We start from the raw sequence: 8,170 nt of genomic DNA on the forward strand, positions 1-8,170 counted from the left end.
TGCTTACAATATCCTCTCACATCGATTACACTGAACAACAAAAATTCTTCAATGGAGGTGTGTAAAGTGATTTAGACTAATTTGGGTATGCTGATTTCAAAAATCATAACCGTTTTGCTGTATCACGTCAGGATTTTCAGTAACAGAAATATTCCCATTGCCTAGAAGTCAGGATTTCAATGAAATTTACAAAAATTCATTTATTCATTTATTTCATCATGAATGCTTCAAAATTATAGAAATTACAGAAAAACTCCACTAGAATGTAATTAAAAATGCTTTAGGCATTTGGCTTTGCGTTTGTGCTGCTCTGTGTCAGTTTCACGATGCAGGAACCAGCAGAAATCACCCATCATGTTCGGGTTGTGCCGCCCTTGGTAACGCATCTCCATGAGTGAAATCTCTTGGTGGAATCGCTCGCCGTGCTCATCCGAGACTGCTCCCAAGTTGTCAGGGAAGAAGTTCAGGTGCTGGTGTAGGAAATGGATTTTCAGGGACATCCTGGAGCCAAGTTTCCTGAAGGACTCCAGCAGCTGCTGCACTATTTCTTCATAGTTGTCCGTGCGCTCGTTCCCCAAGAAGTTGTCCGTCACAGCTTTGAAGCTCCTCCACGCTGCCAGCTCTTTGGGGTTTAGAGTTGTCGGAAAAGTTTCGTCCTTCATAATCTGTCGGATTTGCGGTCCAACAAAGACACCAGCCTTGATCTTGGCCTCCGACAAGGTGTTGCCAAACTTTTCCTTGAGGTATAAAAACCCACGCCCATTCAGATCCATTGCCCGTACAAAACTTTTCATCAAGCCGAGCTTTATGTGGAGTGGTGGAAGGAAAACCTTGGCTGGGTCGACAAGGGCGACATGCTTCACGTTGTGTCGACCAGGTACATGCTCTTTTCGCTCTTCCCAATCTTTCTTCGTCCAGTGATTCTTGTCGTCTCTGCTATCCCAGAGACAAAGGAAGCACATGTATTTCGTGTAGCCTGACTGCAGCCCTAACAACAGCGCCACCACTTTCAAGTCTCCACAGATGTGCCAGTTGAAGTCATTGTTCTTGATGGAATCAAGCAGCGCCGCATAGTCTCATAGGTCTCTGTCATGCCGAATGCGTGAGCCAGTGGGACTGATGGTTTCTCGTTGCCATTGTGGAGCAAAACAGCCTTCAAGCTGTTCTTCCCCGAGTCGATGAAGAGGCGCCAGTCTGCAGGATCGTGATCACACCCAAGTTCTTTCAACAGACCGTTGATGTCACTGCAGAATGTCATCGTGTCTTCCATCTCAAAGAACTCAGCCATGTCTCTGTGACGTGCTCTGAACAAGGATATCTTGGTGTTAGGTTCAAGTAGATTCCACTGCTGCAGCCTTGATCCAAGCAGCTCTGCCTTCGCCTTTGACAGCGAGAGATCTCTTACAAGATCATTTAAGTCTTCCTGGTTCAGAAGGTGTGATTCTTGAGTGTCGGGTTCAAAAGGTTCATCATCACCATCCTCTTCACCACTGCTTACAGCTATGTTCTGATCAGCTGGAGGTGTTGGAACGGGGTTCTCGTCATCATGAGGCACAGGTTTACGAGCAGAGACGCAGTCAGCGTACTTGATGTGACCTTTATTCTTCTTGTTGAAGCCGGCGATGCTTGTGCAGCAGAAATAACAATCATCATGATGATTCTGCGGCTCACGCCATATCATGGGCACCGCAAATAGCATGCTCGCGCGCTTGCCCACCAACCACTGAGTCAAGGTTGTGTGACAGCTTGTGGAGCAGATGTGTGGTGCCCAGCTCTGTTCTTGGTCCCCCACCTTACACCCGAAGTAGTGAAAGTAGGCGGCCTTCATTTTCACTGCTGTAGATATACTTCGCTGTTGATCTTTTTTGGTATACCGACCACAGACATAACAGAAGTTGTCAGGATGATTGGTACAGGAACGCCTACTCATCTTTATCTGAAAGAAAGAAATATAACACAAGTTAACAACAATTGTACGAAATAGACATGTTAAAGACATATGTAAATTTCATTGAAATCTTGACTTCTAGGCAATGGGAATATTTCTGTTCCTGAAAATCCTGACGTGATACAGCAAAACGGTTATGATTTTTGAAATCAGCGTACCCAAATTAGTCTTAATCACTTTACACATCTCCAGTAAAAAAAAAATTTTGAAATTTGTTGTTCAGTGTTATTGAAAGGTGAATAAATAGCGTTTTGATTTTATAAATACGTAATCATTTCATCGATGTTATAATTTACAAATGAAGAATCGAGCACCTGTCAGTTGTGTGATATATTTTCAGAGCAGTGCGAATGTTTTAACAACATAAAAAGCTTTACTAAAAACCAATATGTGTTTTAATTTCGACTGTAACAACAACGATTTATTCGCAGAATTCTTCAAAGTTCATATATATATGAACTCAAAGTTCATTTACTTGCTGGAAGGTAAACGTGCAAAAAACTGGTCAAAGAGGATGAAAATAGGGGTTTTAGGATGTTAGGTCAACCTTTTGTCAGTTTGAAGGCTGATTTTTGAATGAAATGAATAAATGAAATTTTGTCAGTTTGAAGACGATGACATTTTATGGACCTCAACGATTGCGTTATAACGGGGCACACTGCAGTTGTTTATTATCATTATCAAGTATTATGTACTGTACATAATTGTATGTGTTATACTGTACTTTTATATGACTGGCAGTGCTTCAACGGCGACGACATCACCAGACAATAGGAATTTTTCAGCTCCATTATAATGTTATGGGACCACCATCGTATATGCGGTCCGTCGTTGACTGAAATGTCGGTATGCGGTGCATGACTGTATATAAATATCTTCTTCTTCTTCTTTCGGCTGCTCCCGTTAGGGGTCGCCACAGCGGATCATCCATATGATCCGCATAGTGATTTGGCACATGTTTTACGCCGGATGCCCTTCCTGACGCAACCCTGGTCGCCTCTTACGATACAGGGATATGGTACACCTATTTTAACCGGGGTATACACCGGCCCAGTACTCTGGTCCTCATTTCGCCGACCTCGGAAGGATGACAGGCTGAGTCAACCCCCTGGTGTATTAATTCAGTGGCCCAACGGGGCTTGAACTCAGGACCTTTTGGATCCCAAGCCGCTGCCCTAACCACTGCGCCAACACCAGGCTTAGACTGTATATAAATATATATATATATATATATATATATATATATATATATATATATATATATATATATATATATATATATATTTGTGTTTTATTTTCAGGAATAACTTAATTTATTCATCAATTAAGAATACAGCAGTGGAAGCCCATTAAAACCCCAACCCCATTTTTTTTATTAATACAGTACTTACTTTAAACCCATAAGGTAATGTATTTATTCCATCACTCATATATCTTTTATCATCAAATGCTGTGAGAGCTTTCTTACTAACAGTCTCTGAGAATATTTCGTGTTTATAATTTCTCATAAGATTCATCTCTCTGAAAACATCCTTTCTCTTCCATATGCATTTAAGGTAATGTTGAAAGTACAATGTCTCTTTTAATACACTCTTCTTCATACCTTTAAGTATCTTTGTTGAGCAGAGATTAAATGACAAACCTCTCTTAATGCTCTTGTCTGAGCATATTTTGGGACCACTCATGTACATTAAACTTATATAGCGTCAATAAATATTTGTTCATGTTCTATATTACAAAATTGTTTTGCAGCACTCGTCTGTTATATAATATTATCCATACTCGAACCTTTTCTCAAACATGAACACATTAAATTTTTGAGGAAGTGAGAAGATGGATATTTTCCCAGATTTGCCCCATTGTTCTCTTTCCTGTTTTTCATCCGGACCCAGTAATTCTGGAAAATAAACAGTTTTTGACTTCCTCAAACATGCAAATTAAAACATTGCTCTCACTGAAAAATAATTTTATCCAACAAAAATAGACGAGAATTTGCTTTATGATCCAACGACGATGAACCATCTATCATCCAATGAAGAATATAATGAGGGGGGGGGGGTGCGGTAGGTGCACTCCCTCAATGACTCATTGCCGCCCTCATCCCACCCCTCCCCTCCCTGTGCATGTGTGTGGAAGTGTGGGGTGGGATGGATGATGGAGGCAATGGGTCAAGGGTGGGGGCACACAAGGGGAGGGTTTATGGGGTATATGGGTATGGCTTGTGTGGGTAGGGGTGGGATGAATGGGTGGTGGGTCAAGGGTGGGTGTGGCTTGTGTGAGTGTGGCTTTCATGGTTGTGGCTTGCATGGGTGGGGGTGGGATGAAGGGTTGTGGCTTGGGTGGGTGGGGAAGGGTGGGGGTGGGATGAATGGGTGGTGGGCCAATGGTGGGTGTGGCTTGTATGGGTGTGGCTTGTGTGGTGGGGAAGGTTGGTGGTGGCTTGCATGGGTGTGGTTCTTGTGGGTGTGGCTTGTGTCGGTGGAGACAAAGAAGGAGGGTGGGAGTGAATTTTTACATTAAATAAACATATTGTGTGTGGGGAACTAATAAACTAATCATTGTGTGATGGATGCGTGTATGGATGCAGATATGATGGATGTGGATGTGGTGTTTGGGTGTGGCTTGTGTGGATGTGGTTTGTGTGGGTGGAGTCAAAAAAGGGGTGGAGTCAATTTTTGAAATATTTTTCTTTTTAATTTATTATCTTTGTTTTTTTTAAAACCTGTGAATATATTGAATCTAAAATCTCTTCTCCTTTTAAATCATATAATTTGTAAATCCAAGGAACTGTATCTATTACATCATCTATTTAAAAAAGTTCATTCGTCCATCATTTTGTGTAACCTTTTTCAAAATGAGATTTCCACCTGTATATTCTTACTATATCATCAACTTTGAACTTGGCTTTCTCAGATTAAACTCTTTTTCATAATCTAATTTTGTAAACGTTTCTGATGGCCTGGATTTTGTTGAGGTATGAATCATATCGTAGTACTTATCCACAATGTCTTGAATTAAAGATAACCATAGTTGAGAACCGAGCTGAGTGAATTTTTTATATAGTCTCTCTTTTACAGTGCGATTAAAACGCTCAATGACAATCACTTTTCTTTCATTAAAGGTGCTGTATAATGTAATGCCGTTATTTTAAAGAAAATTCATAAATGTTTTGTTGTATAATTCTGTGCCCTCATCAGTCCACAATTTTTTTTTCGTTTTTCTCTTGCTTTTATTAAATATCTGTTGGAAGGCTAAGATAAGAGGATTATCTATTTTGTTTTTCAAAGGGACAACCCATGCATATCTCCTCCTCAAATCAATAACAGTTAAAGCATACTTGTACCCCTTATCATTATTGAGTTCAATCAAGTCAGCAGACCAGATATAATCAACTTCTTTGGAAAAAAAATCTTCCTTCTATTAAACTTTATGATTTTTGGTTTATGTAATTCATCAGCTAATTTCTCTTCAATCTTAATGACATTATTAGAGCCTATAAGTTTTTTAAATTTCCAAGGCCAAGTTTCAATTTTTCACTGATCATCTTCTTGACGATGAACCTATCAACTTTTTCTCTCAAGGTTGGATTTTGTATCAAAGACAATTATACAACATTTCTCAATCCGCTTCCTGTTTTTCTTCCAATGTCATGCTATTTCCATAATCAATATCATGCTTCATACACACTTCATCAACTCTGATTTTTAGGTTTAGACCAAGGTTTAGGATTGTTAGCCTCATCTAATCTTTTATCCAAGTTTGTTCCTGGACCACAGAAAGAATACCTTGGTAGATGTAATTCTCCTGGTATTCCAGATGGTGTAAAATTACTTCCTGTTAAAAACTTTTGCACATCTCCCCCATGTGTTTGTTTAGAGATTAATTTACTCTTTTTCGAGCCACACACTGAATATATCCATTTTTGTATAACCCTATTTTTACTTTAAACACACGATATATTTTTTGTAATATGTTGTGCAACTCATTTATTTATCATTTATTTAATAACTCATTAACTTGACATTAACTTGATTTAATAACTCATTAAATTTATCAATTATTTAATAACTCATTCGTGTAACTTGACAATAACTCATTTATTTATGAGAAAAATTCCTTCAGAGTGTGAAAACCTTTTTAATTTCCAACATGTACATTTGAATCTGAATTTTTATTAAATATAAAGAATCTTTAGAAATGTCTTCATTCTCTGCTCCATTTATTGAATAAAGAAAATGTAAAATTTTAACTAAAGTTAATTATACCAACATCGTCAATCATATAATTTTTTCCTTTCTCTTCTTTATCTCCACTTTCTCGTTAAAATGTTCTCCCTGAAATCGCTGTTAATACTCTTGACGCATAAATTTTTGCTGCACTTGTTAATTCTTTGTTTTACACCTTGATGTGTTGAGATCAATTTATTTTCTGTAATATCTCCAATCTTTTTTTTTAATCTCACTCGTTTTATTTTATATTTATTTATTTATTATTTATTTATAATATTTTATATTTTATATTTATTCATGTTTTTATATTTATTCATTCTCTCTCTTTCCTCCCTCTCTCTTTCCTCCCCCCTCTCTCTCTTCTTCCTTGCCTCCTCTCGCTTCTCCCTTGCCTCCTTCTCTCTCTTCGTCCTTGCCGCTCTCTTCTCCTTCTCCTCCTTCTCTCTTGCTTCAGTTTCTTCATCTCCTTCCTCAACCCTTAATACCCTTGAACCACTTTCACCCCATACAATATCATACATATATGCATCTGGATTTCTTGATATTCCTTCATCAAAATTATTTTTTTTACAACAGGAAAGCAATAAAATTTATTCTGAATTTCTAAAAGAGCCTTGTATTTTCTCAACTTTAAAAGCTTTTCATTATTTAACTCTTCTTCTTCTTCTTTCGGCTCGCTCCCGTTAGGGGTCGCCACAGCGGATCAACCGTCATTTTGTTGTCCGCATAATGATTTGGCATAGGTTTTTATGCCGGATGCCCTTCCTGACGCAACCCTGGTCGCCTCTTACGTATTTTTTTTTGGAAAACTTCACATAGGTGAACTCTGATGGATATAATTTCTCCATTAAAATAAATCATACAATTATCTTGGTCAGTTATTGTAAAATTTACTCTGTATATGGTTTTTCCAGACATGGGTTAATGAACTAGATTTTTTGGTTCCATATTGAATTGATAACCAATTGGTGTTGAGTATGCACTGAATGAAAATATTGTATTTGTTCTTATTCCATCATTATAAGCACCATCAATGAAATCACAGTAAATTAATACTGAATTTATGCCTGAGGATATTTGAATGACATTATCACTATAAAACGTTGCATTAGTTTCAATCTTTTTTGAGGAGAAATCTTTTTTACTCATTGAATTTGAAGTATATTTTTGAATATCTACAACATTATTTTTTGGTTCCTCACCCTGTTCTTTCATAAGGCAAGCAATTTTGGAAGTTATTGAGAAATCTCGCATGCTCCGGGTGAAACTGTTATAGTTTTGTTATTGCTTCCCAGATTATAAATAAACGTAATTTTCTCTGTGATACAAGGTATTATAAGTTTCCATAGACAATAACGATGCCTCATAATCCTTTGTTGTGTTAAGTTGTAGTGGGTATGGGAACTATGAAATAAAAACAAAGGATTGTACGTCTCATTTATAAGTTTTAGAAAGCCTCTATATAATTATTATCAATCTCTATTATTTTCTGTTAAATAGTCTAACACGACAATTGTTAAATAGTCTTGAAAAGAAGATAACACAAATCATTTTTCTTCCCACATTTCTTGACAGTAATTATACCATTATCAATATATATATATATATATATATATATATATATATATATATATATATATATATATATATATATATATATATATATATATATATATACTTCTTTATCATCTTTCAACAATACAAAATAATTCTCATTAGCATGTACAATTGCTGATATTTTTTCATTTTCATCATGAGAGAATTAAACTCATTCAACATGGGATAAAATATCTTTGTATTGATATTTATTAACTATTTTTGTATTCATTAGCTTGTCTAAAATGGCTGATGCTTCATGAAAACAGGTGTTATTTCCAGCTTTCTTCCTATGGAACAACAATTAAGTGTCAACTAACTGTGATGGGTCATTTGAAATATAAGCAACACCTCAACTAAGCCTACTTAACCCTCTAGAGCCCACAAAATGTTCTGG

The sequence above is a fragment of the Eptatretus burgeri genome, chromosome 7 (assembly GCF_056783735.1).
Source record: "Eptatretus burgeri isolate ZD-2024b chromosome 7, Ebu_testis_v1, whole genome shotgun sequence".
NCBI lineage: Eukaryota > Metazoa > Chordata > Myxini > Myxiniformes > Myxinidae > Eptatretus > Eptatretus burgeri.